Genomic DNA, 19,505 nt, shown 5'->3' on the forward strand with positions numbered 1-19,505 from the left:
GCCCAGCATTGGCCAGCTGGGGCTGGAATCCCTCCAGACAAGGAGGCTCCACAGCCTCTCGGGGCAGCCTGCTCCAGGGCTCCAGCACCCTCACAAAGAAGTCTCTTCTCACATCCAGCTGGAACCTCCTGGGCTCAACTTAGAGCTCACTGCCCCATCTTCTGTGACTGAGCACCGCTGACAAGAGTCCGACCCCATCCTCCTGGCCCTTACCCTTTCGCTCCTGATGGTCATTCATCAGCTTCCCTCTCAGACTGCTCTTCTCCAGGCTCAGCAGCCCCAGGGCTCTCAGCCTTTCCTCCTCACACAGCTGCTCCAGGCCCCTCAGCACCTCTGGGACCTCCACTGGACTCTTTCCAGTAGTTTCCTGTCTCTCCTCAACTGGCAAGCCCACAGCTGGACTCAGCACCCCAGAGCTGGCCTCACTAAGACAGAGGACAAGGGCAGGAGAACCTCCCTCAACCTGCTGCTCACACTTGGCACGCACCCCAGCAGTGGGTGAGTTAGCTGGGGTTCTTTCTAAAGTGTGTGTGTGTGGGGGGGGGGGGGCGGGTAACAGCCAAACCACCACAGCTTCCTTTGGACAGCCTGCTCAAAGCCTGCCTTGGCCTGCACAGCACCATCACCGCACACCACTGAGGGCTTGTACTCTCCAAGCACCTGAAGAGGACCAAGAGAAAGAGAATGAACCATTTCTTGGTAATCTAGGGTGGGAAAGATTCCCTTTCTAAAGAAGTCATTCACTCCAACTTTACTTGGTGCTAGCAAGCAGCTGTGGTGGTGAGATGCTGGAAAAGGCTGCCTAAGGAGGCTCCAAGCTTAGCAGTGATCAAAGGCAGCTTGGATGGGACCTTCATCAGCCTGATCCACTAAGAGATGTCCCTCCCCATGGCCGGGGGTTGGAACAAGATGATCACTAAGTTTCCTTCCAAGCCAAACCATTCTAGGATTCTATTTCTCCAAGTCAGGCCACTAGGGTCTGCTAAAGAAAAGCTGCAGAATTCATTTCAAATGCAGCTGAAAATCTTTGCTCCAAGGCAGACTATTGAGAGAATGTTAAACACTCCTTAGGAAAAGGGTGGAAAAAAGGAGGAGGAAAAGGGAAAATTGAGGGGGAAAAGGGAAAAAAGGAAGAGGGAAAGGGAAAAATGAGGGAAATGAGGGGGAAGAAAGGGAGGAAGGGGAGAAAAGGGAAAAAGAAAAAAAAAGAAAAAAAGGGGGGAAAGGGAAAAAAGGAGACAAGAAAAGGAAAAAGAAGATAAAAAAATGAGGGGGGAAAAAAGAGAAAAGGAAAAAATTAAGAAAGAAAAAAGGAAAGAAAGGAGAAAAGAAAGGGGGAAAAAGGAGAGAAGGAATAAAAGGAGGGGAAAAAAAGAAAAGGGGGGGAAAGGAGAAAAAAGATTTTAAAAAGGGGAAAAGGAAAAAAGAAGAAAAAAGGAAAAAAGGAGGGGGAAAAAGGAAAAAAGAGAATAAAAGGAAAAAGGAGAGAACAAAAAGGGAAAAGAAGGGGGGGGGGGGGGGGGAGGAAGAAAGGAGAAAAAAAAGAGAAAAAACAGGAAAAAGGAGGAGTTTGAGCTGCTCCGCTCTTCACAGCAGTGACTTATGCCGCTTGCGTAGCTCCCGTTATTCACAGCAGTGACTTATGCCACTTGCATAGCTCCCCTTATTCACAGCAACCACACCTACACCATTTGCATACATCCCCTATTCACGGCGGAGATGCGTACACCGTTTGTGTATGTCCGCTATTCACAGTGGAGGCACGCTGTTTGCGGAGCTCCTCTATTCACCACGGACGTTCGTTGCTTGTGGAGCTCTAATTAGTATGGGACAGGAAGCTGAGCATGCAATCTGCTCTAAGTTTGATCACAGAGCCCAGCATGTTAGTGCTTGGAAGGGACCTGTGGAAAGCTACCAGTGCAACCCCCCTGCCACAGCAGGACCAGAGAATCCAGCACAGGTGGCACAGGGACACGTGGACACAGGGCTGCAAAGGCTGCTTATGGGAGTTGTTGTAAAATGCGTCTCAAATGTGCCACTGCTGAGCAACTCATCTGCCTAAAATCCTCTGCTATGAGAAAAAAAGAATGGAGCTGTCTCAGGGAATGTGTGAGGCTTCCCTTTGGCCCCGAAAGGCTGTGCCTGCATGCCACTCTGTTCGGCACCGCTCGGCCACAGCCAGCTCAGCTTCACTTACGCTCCCTTTGGCTCCCCTCGGGATGCTCTGCCCCGCTCCCACTGGCGCATGCATCGAAATGCGGAGCCCTAGGGCGCAGACACCGAAGCCACCCCTCTCCCAGAACAGCAACGCACTCTAGGTGGCTGCCGCTTTTAACTCCTCACTCAAATACTTACAAATCCAAACAAGTTCTAATCTCTCCCTCCCACCCCTCACCTTCCCCTCCTCTCCTTCCCTCAGTTTTCAGGCATGTCAATCATGCAGAGCATTTAGAGATGAGGCAGGAGTGCAGGGGACCGCCGCAGCTGAGTAACTGCAGTGTGGAGAAGAAAACACACGGTGGCAGCACTGAGCACTGATGGCACAGCACACGCCGCTATGCAACTGCAGTGCCCACGTGCAAACACAGGGAGGAAGCACAGAGAACCGAGAGTGCCTGTTCTCCTGGCTGGGGCCAGCCAGCTCAGCTCGCCGCCACTTTTGCCTATTTGCTTTTCAAACAGCACACTGCACACAAGGCAAATTCCACACTTGGGCATTCATACAGACTAAGTTTATAGGTACAGCTCTAAACACCAATGTGGGGCTACTCCGGACTTTTTTCATCTACTTTTGAGGGATTTATCTACAACAGAGGAGATACAGGGGGATCTGTTTACACAAGAATTAATACCATTCTGCAGTAGCTAGAGGAAAACCAGAGCTTTTCTTCTCCTGGTGCACCTCATGCTGATGCAGTCTGCAGTGTGTTTTAATCCCCTCTGAGAATTCTCAGGCCCTTCAAATGTGCAGGACTCCAAGCACCCTTGGAAGGGAGGCTGCCCCCACCCCTCACTCACCTGCTCCTCTGCTTCATCATCACAGCCTGTGATGGTTTGGGTGTTCCATGCCCCCCCACAATTTATGAATTGCCGAGACTAGACTCAGTCGGTTCTGGAAATATGAATGAAGCTATTTATTTAGACCTAGCACAATATACAAGCAGCTATGGACAGTATATACAGTTATATACAGAAATATACAAGGTAAAAGGTAATACAGAAACACAACTCCCCACCCAGAAACCTGAGGAGGGGCTCTCAACCACCCCTGCACCTTCTCCCTACCCCTCTCAACCTTACCCCAGTCCCAAGGAAGAATAGAGGCTCGGCCAAGAGGTTAAGAAGCAAAGGTGAGTGGAGGGTGTGTTAGAGAGATGCAGCTCAGTCAGCAGCCCAACCAAGAGTGAGAGAAAATGGTGAAAGTGTTATCTAATGTTTTCATTTCTTCTTCCCAAACTCCTCAGCGAGACTTCTGAGGGAAAGTAGACATCACCATTGTTTTCCTTTCACAGCCTGTAATCTGGTTCTTCTCACCAAAACATTCTAGCTTGCTTCAAACTAGCACACAGCCCTCACCACTTGTATGGCATCAGGGAAGGAAAGCCAGATACAAGGACAGCTGACAGGCTCTGCTCCTTCTTCTCCACCCACACCAGGGACATCCTTCTGGCTAACATTCACACCTTTGGCACACGGCTGAGCCCCTGCTCATTTTCTCTTCTAGCAGAGCTGCCACACAGGGCTGCAGCTCCCACCCTGCCAGATGCTCCCCAAGATTTACTATCACTGGCAGCCATGACTCTCTGCTGCTTCTTGCTCTCATGCATTAAACCGTCAAATGCTTCCAGTGCTCTGAACCTGTGCCACTCCAAGTCCTTTCTGGGGGCAAGAAAAGAGAGACAAAGGTTACTGCTGTCCAGCAGCTCCACTAAGAGCCCAGGCACTCTCGGACAGGCAGCCACAGGCACCTCCCCCACAAGGTGACATCAGACAACACTGCAGCTGGGTGTCCTCAGGACCTGAGCAACCCTGACATTTACTGGGAGCCCTGGGGAGGAATTATGCAGGACTGGGAGGTCACTGGGCATTACTGGGAGCCCTGGGAAAGGTTTTGGGAATTGCGGGGAGCACTGTCAGGGACTGGGGTCACTGGGAGCACTGGGAGGCATCGGTTCTTACAGGCAGCACTGGCAGAGACTGGACAGCACTTGCTGTTACTGCTAGCACTGCAAGAGAGTTTGGGATACTGGTAGAAACAGGGAGGTCACTGGGCCCACACGGGGAGCACTGGCAAGGAGACCTAGAGCTTACGTGGGGCACTAGGAAAACGAGGAGAGCATTGGCAAGGGAATTTGGAGAGACTGGAAGCACTGAGAGGGGCCGGGATGACACAGGGATAACTAGGAGGCCTGGGAAATTGGGGGTTGCTTGGAGCACTGAGTGGACACTGGAGCCACCCTGGGAGCATGAGGAGGGGCTGGCAGTGCACATAGTGTTAGAGGGAGCACTTGTGTGCTAGTTAGAAGCAAGCTGGAATGTTTTGGTAAAAGAACTAGATAACAGGCAGTGAAATGAAAACAATTGATGTCAACTTCTCTCACAGTCTCGCTGAGAGCTCTGGGAAGAAGAAGTAAACATTCTCCGTTTTTGTCTCTCACTCTTGCTTTTGCCTTAGACCGAGACACATCTTTCTAACATCACTGCTTTCTAACCCTGCTCCCTAACCTCTTGGCCGCACCTCTCTTCTTCCTGAGAACTGGGGTAAGGTTGAGAGGGCCGGGGCGAGGTGTTGGGGTGGTTTAAGAGCCCCTCCTGGGGATTCAGGTTTCTGGGAGGGGAATTGTGCTTTTGTATTGTTTATCCTTTGTATATTTCTGTACATAATTGTATATAACTGTATATATTGTAAATAGCTGCTTGTAAATTCTGCTAGCTGTAAATAAATTGCTTCATCTATATTCCCAGGGTCCGTCTGAGTTAGCTGGGGCAAATACAAAGTGTGGGGGAGTGGGTAAGAGCCCAAACCATCACATTTTTATTTGGCTTTCCCAACGTGGGGCTAGATAGATTTGAGTGATTGGAAATTAGCTCTGGGAATTAAGATGAAGCTAATCAAGCAGCTATTGTACTTGGTGGGGATTATTGTGTGGCCTGTTTTCTGGTTTTTTGTGTACAATTGGATCAAAGATCAAATTGGTTATTTCTTGCTTCATGTAGTTTTTAAGAAGGCTAAAGTTAAGCTTTCAAACATGTTCTGGAGCTGGGGTGATTTTATTCTTGGTTATGCTGGTTTTAATATCTCTGAGAATATTACCAAGGGTATTACAGTGTTGGGAATCATGTTCGGTGGAGCGCTATGGGAAGATGACTCTTTGTTCACCAATATGGTTAGATGGTCAAATCCCCTTTATTTCCGTGATACAGTGACTTATATGCATTCTAGCAAGAGGCGTGCTCAGCTTAAGATTGGTTACAGTCAGAGGGTCCAGAGTTACATGTAAGGTGTGCATAGGTTAACTTATCACAACATTCTAAGGGTCAGCCTTCCAGACCACCCACTCCAGCCCCCTTAGTTATCTAGTCTCTGCCCACTGCAGCTGTGTGTGGGGTGCTCAGTTGTTTACATCTCAATTTCCTAGCCTCGCTGGGAACCAAGGACGTTCTCAGCGCCAGTTACCCATGTTTATGACTTTATGTCCTCGACTGGTGAGAAATTCTTCCACAATTCCCTCTTTTTCTTTTTGAGCAACCCACACCTGGCTAACTACCTTAGTTAAGCTCTTCTTAATGCAAGCAAAGACAATACAAGCGCATAGCAGAATTATTATGAAAATAACAAATAGCCGTAAGCCTTCTCCTAACAAGCTGCTTAACCACCCCAGGATTGTCCCAAACAGGTTCTGCAACCAGTCATCAAAGGTCGATGTTTCCTTTTCGATCTTGTCAATACGGCCTTTCTACCAGGTTATACTCTTGTGAATGGACTCACCATGATCTGATAAATTCAAACAACACATCCCTTCGAAGTCCTGGCAGCCGTGTCCTTGGGCTAGCAAAAGAAAATCAACGGTTGCTCGATTTTGCAATAGGGCATGACGAAGGCAATTTTGATCAACCAATAGTTGTCCTAAAACCTTTGTGGTGACGTTGGCTTGTTTTGCTGACCAACACGCGAGTCTCTCTAGCTGTACTAATGCTTTTCCAGCTGCTCCTCCTGGTAGAAATACAGCTAAGGCAACACGAGCAGCTGTAGATAATAATTGAATGTTGTCATTGCAATTAGGACTCAATTATAGAGATCGCTTAGACCGGTGTCGGGCTAGGTCCCTGAGCTGACTAAGATGAGGGGCAAACATTGTCAGTTTACCCAGATAACATGGACCTCCATAAACGTTCTTTGGTATGCCTTGCCAGGCTCTATCACCACAAATAAGGAACACACCAGTGGGAAGTGCCTTGGCGGTTCTGTTGTTCCACAACAGATGACCTCGGCCCCTTCTTGATGCTTTAACACCATAACGCCAATTGTTTACTCCAGAAGCACCTAAAGGTCTAACATGGGCCTTGTCACTGTCGTTTGAACCGCAGTGTCCGCCCTCATTGCTAAGGAAGTTATCATAGGCTGTTTAACACAGGGGTGAATGGTGCAGCTACAAATCAACAGTGCTAAAATCAAAGGAATAAACCTGTTAGAGCTTTCATCAGTAGCATTAGTCTGGCAAGCTAACAACCCAAGCTTAGCTAACAATCCCAAAAGCTATTTCTGCAAGAGACAGTAAGTCATTCATTCAGAAACCCAAAAGTGCAGACGAACATCACAGTCACAGGAGAGTGCAGGTGTGCCATGTCTGCGCTGGCTCTGTGTGGCAGTCGATGCTGCAGATTCGCAGATCACTCAGCTGTCGAGTATTCTTCTCAGACTCCCATAGTTCTGGATTCACTCGATGTTCTCATTACACTCCTTAGCTATGAGCTGTGTCTGACTATTGTGCTTAAGAACTACTAACCTCTAAATACAATACAAAGATATGCCCTAGATGTTACTATCAGTCTATTCTACTTAGGCCTTTTCCCACAGTTCTTCATCTGCTTTTAGAATTTAGGGCAGTGGTTTTTTATCTCTTGCAGGGCCCTTGCAAGAGAAAAAAGTCACATTGCCATCTTATGCCAATTTGAGTGGGCCTTGGCCTTTACAAAGCTGTCAAACTGAACCTATTCCATTAAACCACAATCACTGAAAACTCATAAAAGTACCCAAATTCGTTAGCCATGGTTCAAACCTTAAAGATCCATACAAATACAATCATCATGTCAGTGCTTCTTTCAAGTCCTTTCACAGTTCTGCCATCTGAGCAAAACTTCTGCTCACTTTAGGGAAAAACAGGTTGGTCATAATCAGGTTGGTCTTCATCAAGGCCTGTGAAGACAAATGGTCAAACACAAGCAGATACAAGAACAAATGCAGACACATCCATTGCCTAGGCTAGCAGATCCACTGGCCTAGTCTGTATGCTGTGATTAGAAAAATCTCGAGAAGGAAAAGATTTCTTCTGCTATCCTACTGTTCTCTAACCCATATTCCCCTTTTCAATAATGCCTAGATATACCCAAGAAAAACATCCCATAACATCCTTATGTCCTAAGTTCCCAAAACTACAAACCCTTAGTCTTAACTTATCTTACTCTAAGAATCTATCAGCTATAGGAACTTCAAGAAAAGCAAAGAAAATCCAAGAAGATAAGAATACCATGGTATTCTCAGAAAAGGGAAAAGTCAGAATTGTCACAAGGCTCATTTCATTGCAATTAGCAGCTGTTCCAGTAAGCTTCTATACTAGTCCTGTCTTTATCTGTTATTGGGGGAAGGAGCTGACTGGCATTAGCCTACAAGCTCTATCATTCCCTGCTCCTAGTCCAGAATCTGGTTAGTGACTTGCAATGTGGATCTCAGTGCCTACACCCTCGCTGTGAGAGGCAATGCATCTGAGTTCTAGTCTGTCCTGCTTGGTGCCTTCCGTGTCTGTATAAGTTTCCACCCATGGTCAGTGGCATTGGCATCTCTGCTATGTCCTAGCAATCTCCCTCTTTTTCTTTTTGCCACTGAGCAGGGGGTGCAAAAGTCATTGTTGTGTAGTCTGTAGAAGGAATTAACCAGCAAGGCGATGGTGAATACCCCAGCCAGGAACTATCAGCCATCATCCGGAATGCAAACTGTTATCATCAGGTGACTAAAAAATACACCTGTGCGTGTCCATGCCTGTAACAGGGACAAAAATAGTCCTAAGTCATCCTTGTCATTCTTGCTATCATTTCCATAAACTTTCTGACATTTGTCTGCAGTAGCACAGTATCACAGTACCATCAGGGTTAGAAGAGACCTCATAGGTCATCAAGTCCAACCCTTCACCACGGGGCTCAAGGTCAGACCATGGCACCAAGCGCCATATCCAACCTTGCCTTGAACAGCTCCAGGTCACCAGGGATGACGACTCTACCACCTCCCCGGGGAGCCCATTCCAGTATCCAATCAGTCTCCCAGTGAAGAGCTCTCTCCTCACATCTGGCAGCGTCTAAACAGCTTCGAGGCTTCGCTGCCTCCTAGCAGGGAAAAAAAAATCCGTAAGAGGAGATAACTGCGGCAGAAAAAAAAATCAGTAAAAGAAACAACGGGCGGGGGGGAACGGGGCCCCACGGGCCCTCCACAGGTGGCTAGAGGGGGGGAGGAGGAGGGGGAGGAGGCCAGCAGCCGCAGCGCCGCTTTTGTCCTCGGCCTTCCATCTCGCCCAACCCCCAGCTGTTTCAGGTCAGCCACCACTTGGTGTTTCTGTCCGTCTCCCATCCCACTATTGATCCTTGGTACACAACATGAAATCTACCCTGAAAACTCCCAAACTGCCGTCCTCCCTCTCAGACTCTTCAAGACAGAGAGAGAAAAAAAAGGCAGAGGTGAAGCTGTGAGCTATCGAACTGCTAATCTCCCTGTAGCTATACAAACACAAATTGACTAAACTCTGAAACGACTCAAGGAAACCCACAAATTCTTCCCATCCCACCGATCCCCTCAGCATCCCCCTCAGTCCCCCAGCTGTGGAAGACTCGCGGGAGACCCCTCAGCTTTGGGATGCGGTCTGTCGGAGATGGGCAGGCGTGCGGCGGTGAAGGGGGCGGATCTGAAGACTGTTCCGCCGAGCCGCGGGAAAGGGAGGGTCCCGAGCCGTCCGGTCCAGTCGCATCTGCCGTCGGTCCATTCTGTCTTTACCGTCCGTTCCTCTGTACCTTCAGTAACGTCTTTTACCGACTGAAAACTAAAAGTCTGTGTCCCGTATCGCATGCAGTCATCCGCGGGGATGCGCGGGCTACAGCGGCAGATTCGACACAGTACACACAGCGGCAGGCAGCCGCCCTCCGCGCGGCAGGGCCGAAAACTTTTCCAAGCTGAGAAGTGATTGTAGCTGGCTGCCGGCGGGTCGCTACGGGCAGCCGCCATCATGGGTGTGTCAGTGAGTCGCTACGGGCAGCCGCCATCATGGGTGTGTCAGGGAGTCGCTATAGGCAGCCGCAACAACTCAGTCCCAAGCGCGTCTCTCCGACCTCCTGCTGCACTTCGATCTTAAAATCATGGGAGGCTCTTTACTCGCATGACCCTGCGCATACGCCCGGGCCAGCAGCTCTCAGAGCTCAGTGTCCGGCGAACTTCTCTCACGAGATAAATACGCCAGCAGACGCAGTGCCCCAGCAAATCCACTGTGGGCCTTACCTGCCTTACACACGGGCTGTTCACTCCGGAAATGAACGTCCAGACTACTGCCACCTCGGGGCAGCGCTACCTGGCCCAGCGGCACCGAATGACGCTTACTCTCTCCGATACGGAGAACGTCCCACAAGTTGATCGGACCCCTCTGTCTTCGGGCCAACCCTCCGGCCCCCAACGCAGTCTCACCTGCGGCCGGCTTGTGTCCTGACTCCTCTGTTTGGGCGCCAAATGTTGGGAATCACGTTCGGTGGAGCGCTATGGGAAGATGACTCTTTGTTCACCAATATGGTTAGATGGTCAAATCCCCTTTATTTCCATGATACAGTGACTTATATGCATTCTAGCAAGAGGCGTGCTCAGCTTAAGATTGGTTACAGTCAGAGGGTCCAGAGTTACATGTAAGGTGTGCATAGGTTAACTTATCACAACATTCTAAGGGTCAGCCTTCCAGACCACCCACTCCAGCCCCCTTAGTTATCTAGTCTCTGCCCACTGCAGCTGTGTGTGGGGTGCTCAGTTGTTTACATCTCGATTTCCTAGCCTCGCTGGGAACCAAGGACGTTCTCAGCGCCAGTTACCCATGTTTATGACTTTATGTCCTCGACTGGTGAGAAATTCTTCCACATTACAGGAGCTCTGGTCAATAATGTGACAATCAATGGAAATTCTGCTTTAAATACGGCTCTAATGAGAGTTATTCAGCCTAAGACAGGAATTCCAACTGTTTGTTTAGGTACATGCTCGTGTAAAACTGTTTTTCTACTCACAGTTTTTAATATTTGCCTCATGATTTTAATAGTCATATTAATTTTGGCATTATTGGTGAAAAATTCAAAACCAACTTCTGTAAGAACTAGGAAAAATTCTGTGTCTCAGAAGCAGTCTCTTTCACAGCAAAACAAGGGAACACAGTTATCGACTTCCCCCTTGCCAGCCTCTGCCCCTCCTTCTCCAAGTGCTGGGAACACGGCCAATGTTCCCGCCGCTAACATAAACAATGATAAGGATAACAAAAACAATGGGCAGAGTTCGGCAGGAGCCCTAGGTGGACAGGCAGGTACCCAAAATCAGAATGTTCCTAGCAACAATCAAAACACGTCAGGATTGGCAGGCATCCCAGGAGGACAGGCAAACAATCCCACTAATAATTCTACTAGTGCTGGTAATGCTAGCCCAGTCAGTCCAAATCCTAATGACACCATCTCAGCCAATTTGAACCCCCAGCCAGCGGACCAGAATCAAAATCCTCCTGTTAAAAGTAAGGCAGATCTGAACTCAAATGCTCCAGGTCAGACCCCTAATGATTCAAATCCTCCAAATCAGACCACTAATGATTCAAATCCTCCAGCAGACACATCCAAGTCTGTTGCTGTCCAGGCCTTTCTGGCACCTGCTAAGGCAAAAGCTAAGACAAAGAGTGGTTCGCAGGAGGATGTAAGAGAGGGGACCTCTGGTAATCAGCAGCAAGAGGAGGAAGAGGAGGCAGTTAGTCTGTGAGACCTTGCAGATGTGCTGAGACAACAATACTCAAGTGAGAGGAGCGCTGTGAGGTTAGCTGCCAAGAGAGAGGATGGTTCCAATGAGTTTAGGAATGCTATGAGGAAGATTGTGTTAGGCCAGGCACCACCAGATCAACAGGAGGAAGAGGAGGAAGATGACATCCAGGGCTCCAAGGATCCACTCAGAGAGGTCAGGGAAGTTAGGAAGGAATACACAAGGGAATCAGGTGAGCGAATCTTAAGCTGGCTAGTGAGATGCCGTGGTATTGGTGCTAATGCCCTGCAGGTAGGAGACAAGTCTGCCAAGCAGCTGGGACCACTCACTAAGGAGAGTGGAGTGGACAAACACCTAGCAAGTCCTCTTGGTAGGGTTAGCTTGTGGACACGCCTTCTGTTGGCTGTGGCTATGAGATATCCTTCCCGGGATGATTTGCCACGGGCTGCCAAGAAGTGGAACACCGTTGAGCAGGGAATTAAGCTTCTGAAGGAGTTTGCTGTGAAGGAAGTGCTTTATGGAGATCATGGCACTCATGAGCCTGACGATATTCCTTTGGGAACAGGTCTCATGAAGAAGCTGATTAAGCTTGCTCCTTCATCCTATGCTAACATCTTGGCCAGTAAGTTTCTAGCAAGGAGTGATAATGGAAGATCTTTCACTGTTGGTGAATTCACTGATCAGCTCAGGCAGATAGAGGATAGCTTGTCACAATCTGGTCTAGTCTCTGCCATAAAAACTCTAGGTACAGAGATAAGGGATGGCATTAAGGAGAGCATGAAAGAACTGAAGGAGGATCTTAAAAACATTACTAATCTGGTAAAGGATACCATTCCTGCGTCATCTGAATGGGTGCGTGTTTCTGCAATCAGGAACAGACGTCCACCTCCTGCAAGGCAATTCCAGACCAGGAGGAGACAAATTCCACCCAGACATCAGCAATCACGCGCGTCACTGTGGATACTTCTGCGTGACACATACGGGGAGAACATGAACAAATGGGATGGTAAATCTACTTCAGCTCTTTCAAAGAGGGTCAGGGATCTGCAGAGTGGCAGAAACAGAGGCAGTAATGCCCAAAAAGTAGCTGTCACTTCTTCAGCTCCTGAGAGCAACTGCAATTACTCCCACAATTGCAATTTCTCTCACAACAACACCAATCACTGTGTACACCCTACATGCCATGTTCAGCATTAGGGGTGCCCTGCCTCCAGCCAGGAGGAGGAAAGGGATAGTGGAGAGAACCGAATCTATTGGAATGTATTCATTAGGTGGCCTGGCAGTTCAAGAGTTCGGAAATACAGGGCTTTAGTTGACACAGGTGCTCAGTGTACTTTATTGCCATCTAATTGTAAAGGGACAGAGTCCATATCTATCTTTGGAATCACTGGTGGATCTCAAGAGTTAACTAAAATACAGGCTGAGATCAGTTTAACTGGTAAAGAGTGGAAGACACATACTATTGTAACTGGTCCTGATGCGCCTTGCATTTTGGGAATTGACTTTTTGAGACAAGGCTGTTTCAAAGATCCTAAGGGTCATAAATGGGCTTTTGGAATAGCATCTGTAGAGATTGAGAATGATAAATTGAAATTGTCTATTAGACCTGAACTTTCAGATGAATCTGCAGTTGTGGGACATCATGACATAGAGGACCTGGAAGTGCGAATTGCAACTCAAACTGTTCATCACAGGCAGTACAGAACTAACCGTGACTCTTTGTTGCCCATTCATCAGCTGATTCGTCAACTGGAGAGTCAGGCTGTCATCGAGAAAGCTCATTCACCTTTCAACAGTCCCATCTGGCCTGTGCGTAAACCTACGGGCGACTGGAGACTGACAGTTGACTTTCGTGCCCTCAACGAGGTGACTCCACCCATGAGTGCAGCTGTGCCAGACATGCTGGAACTCCAGTACGAGCTGGAATCGAAGGAGGCTAAATGGTATGCAACCATAGACATTGCTAATGCTTTCTTCTCTATTCCCATAGCAAAGGAGTGCAGGCCTCAGTTTGCATTCACCTGGAGAGGAATCCAGTACCAGTTCAACCACTTGCCTCAGGGGTGGAAACACAGCTCAACCATCTGTCACTCAGTCATCCACAATGCACTGGAGAAAGGTAAAGCTCCAGAGCACATCTAGTACATCGACGACATCATTGTGTGGGGCCAAACTGCTGAGGAAGTCTTCAAGAAAGGTAACAAAATCATTGACATTCTGCTGCAAGAAGGTTTTTCCATTAAGAGAGACAAGGTCAAAGGATCTGCCAAAGAAATTCAGTTTCTGGGAGTGCGGTGGCAAGATGGTCGCCGTTACATTCCTCAGGATGTGATCAACAAAGTCTCCACCATGGCAGTTCCCACCAGTAAGAAGGACACACTTTCTTTCCTTGGTGTGGTGGGATTTTGGAGACTACACATTCCTGGTTTCAGTCAGATTGTCAAACCTCTGCACGATGTGACTCGTAAGAGAAACAATTTCGAGTGGGGACTTGAACAACAAGCAGCCTTTGATCAAATCAAACGACAAATAGTCCATGCAGTGGGCTTGGGACCTGTGAGATCTGGTCCAGACATTAAGAACATTCGGTACACGGCTGCCAGTGACAATGGTCCAACTTGGAGTCTTTGGCAGAGAGCTCCAAATGAGACACGTGGTCGTCCACTTGGTTTCTGGGGACGTTGTTACAGAGGTTCAGAGACAAATTATACCGCAACTGAGAAAGAGATTCTAGCAGCCTATGAGGGAGTGAAAGCAGCTTCTGAAGTGATTGGAACTGAGTCACAATTGCTTTTAGCTCCTAGACTGCCAGTTCTTAACTGGATGTTCAAGGGCAAAGGTTCATCACCACATCATGCCACAGATGCAACCTGGTCTAAATGGATGGCTTTGATAACCCAACGAGCACGAATGGGTAATCTTGACCGACCTGGTCTGGTAGAGGTGATCACCAACTGGCCGGAAGGCACAGACTGTTCCAAACCTCCAGAGGAGAAAATAACTCGTGCTGAGGAAGCTCCTCCCTATGGTGATCTCTCTGATCAGGAAAAGAACTATGCTTTGTTCACAGATGGTTCCTGTCGTCTTGTTGGGAACAAGCAAATATGGAAGTCAGTGGTTTGGAGTCCAACCAGGAGAGTTACCGAAATGAAAGATGGCGAAGGAGAATCCAGTCAGTTCGCTGAGGTAAAAGCTGTTCAACTTGCTCTTGATGTGGCTGAACGTGAAAATTGGCCTATCCTTTACCTCTACACCGACTCGTGGATGGTAGCCAATGCTCTATGGGGTTGGCTAAAGGACTGAAAGAAGAATGGTTGGCAGAGGAAAGGAAAGCCTGTTTGGTGTGCTGATCTATGGCAGGACATTGATGCACGGCTGGAGAGAACTCCAGTGAAGGTGCGGCACGTAGATGCACACATGCCTAAGAGCAGAGCCACTGAGGAACATCAACATAACCAGAAGGCAGACCAAGCTGCTAAGATTGCTCAAGTTGATACCAACTCTGAACTTGACATTGACCTTGATTGGAAACACCGAGGTGAGCTGTTCTTAGCTCGGTGGGCCCATGATTCATCTGGACATCAAGGCAGAGATGGAACATACCGATGGGCTCGTGATAGGTCAATTGACTTGTCTATGGATGCTATCACTCAAGTCATCTATGACTGTGACATTTGTGCTGCTATTAAGCAGGCTAAACGAATCAAGCCCTTATGGTATGGTGAGAGATGGTCAAAATACAAGTATGGTGAAGCCTGGCAGATTGACTACATCACTTTACCTCCATCTCGTTCTGGCAAGCAGTATGTGCTGACGATGGTAGAAGGCAGCACTGGATGGTTGGAAACCTATCCAGTTCCACATGCTACTGCTCGTAACACCATTGTTGGCTTGGAGAGACAGATCATGTGGAGACATGGAGCTCCAGAGAGAATTGAGTCAGACAATGGTACTCATTTCAAGAACAATCTTGTGAAAAACTGGGCCAAAGAGCATGGTATTGAATGGATCTATCACATACCCTACTATGCACCAGCTTCAGGGAAGATTGAGCGCTACAATGGTTTGCTGAAAACCACCCTAAAAGCCATGGGGGGTAGAACTCTAAAAAACTGGGACAAACATTTAGCAGAAGCTACCTGGTTGGTAAATAGTAGAGGTTCAGTAAACAGAGCAGGACCTGCACAATCAGATTTGGTCCAAACAGTAGACGGTGATAAAGTTCCTGTTGTACGTGAAAAGAATCTGTTAGGGAAAACTGTTTGGGTATTTTCTCCTTCGGGCGAAGGGAAACCTGTCCGAGGGGTGGTTTCTGCCGAAGGTCCTGGTCATACATACTGGGTAATGCAGGAGAATGGTGAAATCCAGTGTATTCCACAGAGAAATTTAACCTTAGCTGAGAGAGTTTAAATTCAAGCTGTTAGGAGTTTTCTGTTCTAGGTAACATCGGCGCCCAACACTGAGAGAATCTACAATAGAATCTACAGTACGTGAGCACGAACCCAACGTCACCTGGGAGTCCCTGTTCTGAGCTTTTGAATCACCTACATCTGATTGAAGTGTGAACTGAATTGTATATATTGTTTTAGTGTAAATATTGGTTTAGATTAGATTGGATAATTCTCAGCGATACTCTGAGCGAAGTAGACAGGGGTGGATTGTGCTAGTTAGAAGCAAGCTGGAATGTTTTGGTAAAAGAACTAGATAACGGGCAGTGAAATGAAAACAATTGATGTCAACTTCTCTCACAGTCTCGCTGAGAGCTCTGGGAAGAAGAAATAAACATTCTCCATTTTTGTCTCTCACTCTTGCTTTTGCCTTAGACCGAGACACATCTTTCTAACATCACTGCTTTCTAACCCTGCTCCCTAACCTCTTGGCCGCACCTCTCTTCTTCCTGAGAACTGGGGTAAGGTTGAGAGGGCCGGGGCGAGGTGTTGGGGTGGTTTAAGAGCCCCTCCTGGGGATTCAGGTTTCTGGGAGGGGAATTGTGCTTTTGTATTGTTTATCCTTTGTATATTTCTGTACATAATTGTATATAACTGTATATATTGTAAATAGCTGCTTGTAAATTCTGCTAGCTGTAAATAAATTGCTTCATCTATATTCCCAGGGTCCGTCTGAGTTAGCTGGGGCAAATACAAAAGTGTGGGGGAGTGTGTAAGAGCCCAAACCATCACAACTTGCATGAGATTCTGGAGTTCCTGGAAGCCCTTCTAATCCATTCCAGGATGGCACTGGCCTTCTTGGCCACAAAGGGCACATTGCTGGCTCATGGGCATCCTTCTGTCCACCAGGGCCCCCAGCCCCCAGCCTAGCCTGCTCCCTGAGCTGCTTCTTTTCCAGCTGCAAGACTCTGCAGCTGTGCATATTAATCCAGCCTATGCCATTTCCGGCTTTTCTTATGCGGAGAATGTTTGCATTTTTCTAAGCACTTTTTAGTTGTCCATAAAGCAGCAATAATTAAAATAGTTTTGTTTTTAAAAGGAAAGTACCAAGGAGAAAGTTTCTTTTGCCGTTGTGTGAGGCTGGTAGAAAGCAGCAGAATGGTGCACGGGATTCCAGCCCAGGCTATTTCCTGCTGGATACAAAATATGTGTGGAATTAAAAGGAAAGGACCCAGAAGAAAGTTTCTTTTGCCAATCTGTGAGGCTTAGAGATTGCAGCAGAAAGTTGAAAGCCATTCCAGCCGAGGGCATTCCGGTCTGGACTTGTGAGGTGAAAGAGTTCATTTTCTATAGAGCATTTGTATTGGTCCAAAAAGCAGCAAGTTTAATATGTTTTTCTGCTTAAAAGGAAAGGACCTAGGAGAAAGTTTCCCGTGCCAATGTGTGAAGCTTATAAAAAGCAACAGAAAGGTGCATGCTCTTCCAGCAGAGGGCATTTCTGACTGGATTTAGGAGAGGGATGAGTTCATTTTCTAAACAGCCTTTGTCCTGGTCTCAAGAGAAGCAAGGTTCAAACTCTGTTTCTGCTTAAAAAGAAAAGACCTAGTAGAAAGTTTTTTTACAATTGTGTGAGGGTCCTAGAAAGCAGGAGAATGGTGCTTGCTATTCCAGCCTAGGCTAATATAGGCTGGGAATATTAGCAGAAAGACTGTATTTCCAATCAAGCTTTTGTACTGGTACTAGAAGCATCAAAATACAAAATGTTTGTGTTTGTAAAGGGAAGGGACCTAGGGAAAGTTTCTTATGCCAGTGCGTGAGGCTGCTAAAAAGCAAGAGAATGGTGCATGCTATGCCATCCTCAACAATCTCTGGCTTATATTATAAAGGGAATGATTGCATTTTCTAATCACAGTTTAATTGTACTTGAAGCATCAGTGTTTAAAATGTGTGTGGTTTTACAAGGAAAGGACTTAGGAGAAAGTCTTTTGCCAGTATGTGATGCTGCTAGAAAGCAGCAGAACGGTGCATGTTATTCCAGCCTAGGCCATTCCTGGCTTTTCTTATAAGGGGAATGATTGCATTTTCTTTTCACTTTTTAAATGCCCTTAGAGCAACAATATTCAAAATGCATGTGATTTTAAAAGGACCTGGAAGAAAGTTTCTTATGCTAATGTGTGAGGCTGATAAAAAGCAGCAGATTGGTGCCTGGTATTCCATCGTCAACAATCTCTGGCTTTAATTATAAAGGGAATGATTGAATTTTCTAATCACTGTTTAATTGTCCGTAAAACATCATTGTTTAAAATGTGTTTGATTTTACAAGGAAGGAACCTAGGAGAAAGTTTCTTCAGCCAGTGTGCGAGCCTCCTAGAAAGCAGCAGCAAGATGCATCCTAGTCCAGCCTATGCTATTACAGGCTGGGAATATTAGCAGAATGATTGCATTTCCTATCCAGCTTTTCTACTGGAACGACGGGTATGAAAATACAAAATGTTTGTTGTTTTAAAAGGAAAGGACCTAGGAAGAGTTTCTTTTGCCAGTTTTTGAGGCTCCCTGAAAGCAACAGAAAGTTGCATGCTATTCCAGCCTGGGCCATCCCTAGCTTTACTTATTAGGGGATGATTGCATTTTCTAAGCACTTTTTAATTGCCCATAAAGCAGCAGTGTTTGAAATGTTTGTGTTTTTTAAAAAAGAAAGAACCTAGGAGAAAGTTTCTTATGCCAATGTGTGAGGCTGATAAAAAGCAGCAGTATGGTGCCTGCTATTCCAGCCTTTATTCCTGGTTGGATACATTAGCAGAATGATTGCTGTTCCTATCAAGCTTTTGTACTTGGACTAAAGGTATGAAAATGAAAAATGTGCATTGGATTGAAAGTGTAGGACCTGGGAGAAAATTTATTTTGACAATGTCTGAGGCAGCTAAAAAGCAGCGCAATTGTGCATGTTATTCCATCCTGGGCCATTCCAGGCTGGGTATATATGCAGAATGAGTGCTTTTACTAACAAGCTTTTGTACACTGCTGAAAAGCAGCAATGTTTAAAATGTTTGTTGTTTTAAAAGGAAAGAACCTAGGAAGAGTTCCTTTTGCCAGTTTTTGAGGCTCCCTGAAAGCAACAGGAAGTTGCATGCTTTTCCGGCCTAGGCCATCCCTAGCATTACTTATAAGGTGAATGGTTGCATTTTTCTAAGCACTTTTTAATTGTCCGTAAAGCAGTACTGTTTGATATGCTTGTGTTTTTTAAAAAGTAAGAACCTAGGAGAAAGTTTCGTTTGCCATTGAGAATCCTAGAAAACAGCAGAAAAGTGCATGCTCTTCCAGCCTATGCTATTACAGGCTGGGAATATTAGCAGAATGATTGCATTTCCTATCCAGCTTTTCTACTGGAATGACGGGTATGAAAATACAAAATGTTTGTGGTTTTAAAAGGAAAGGACCTAAGAAAAGTTTCTTTTGCCAGTTTTTGAGGCTCCCTGAAAGCAACAGAAAGTTGCATGTTATTCCAGCCTGGGCCATCCCAGGCTGATTTTACATGCAGAATGAGTGCACTTATTAACAAGCTTTTGTACACTGCTGAAAACCGGCAGTGTTTAAATTGTTTGCGACTTTAAAAGGAAAGAAACTAGAAGAAAGTTCCGTTTGCTGTTGAGGATTCTAGAAAGCAGCAGGATGGTGCATGCTGTTCCAGCTGTGGGCATTTCTCACTGGATTTAGGAGCTCTCTTCCTTTGAAAACCACAAACATTTTAAACACTGCTGCTTTTCAGACAGTTACAAAGTGCTTAGAAAATGGAGCCATTCGCATTATAAGAAAAGCCAGGGATGGCCTAGGCTGGAATAACATGCATCACTCTGCCACTTTCCAGCAGC

Source organism: Pogoniulus pusillus, chromosome 3 (assembly GCF_015220805.1).
Source record: "Pogoniulus pusillus isolate bPogPus1 chromosome 3, bPogPus1.pri, whole genome shotgun sequence".
Classification (NCBI taxonomy): Eukaryota; Metazoa; Chordata; class Aves; order Piciformes; family Lybiidae; genus Pogoniulus; species Pogoniulus pusillus.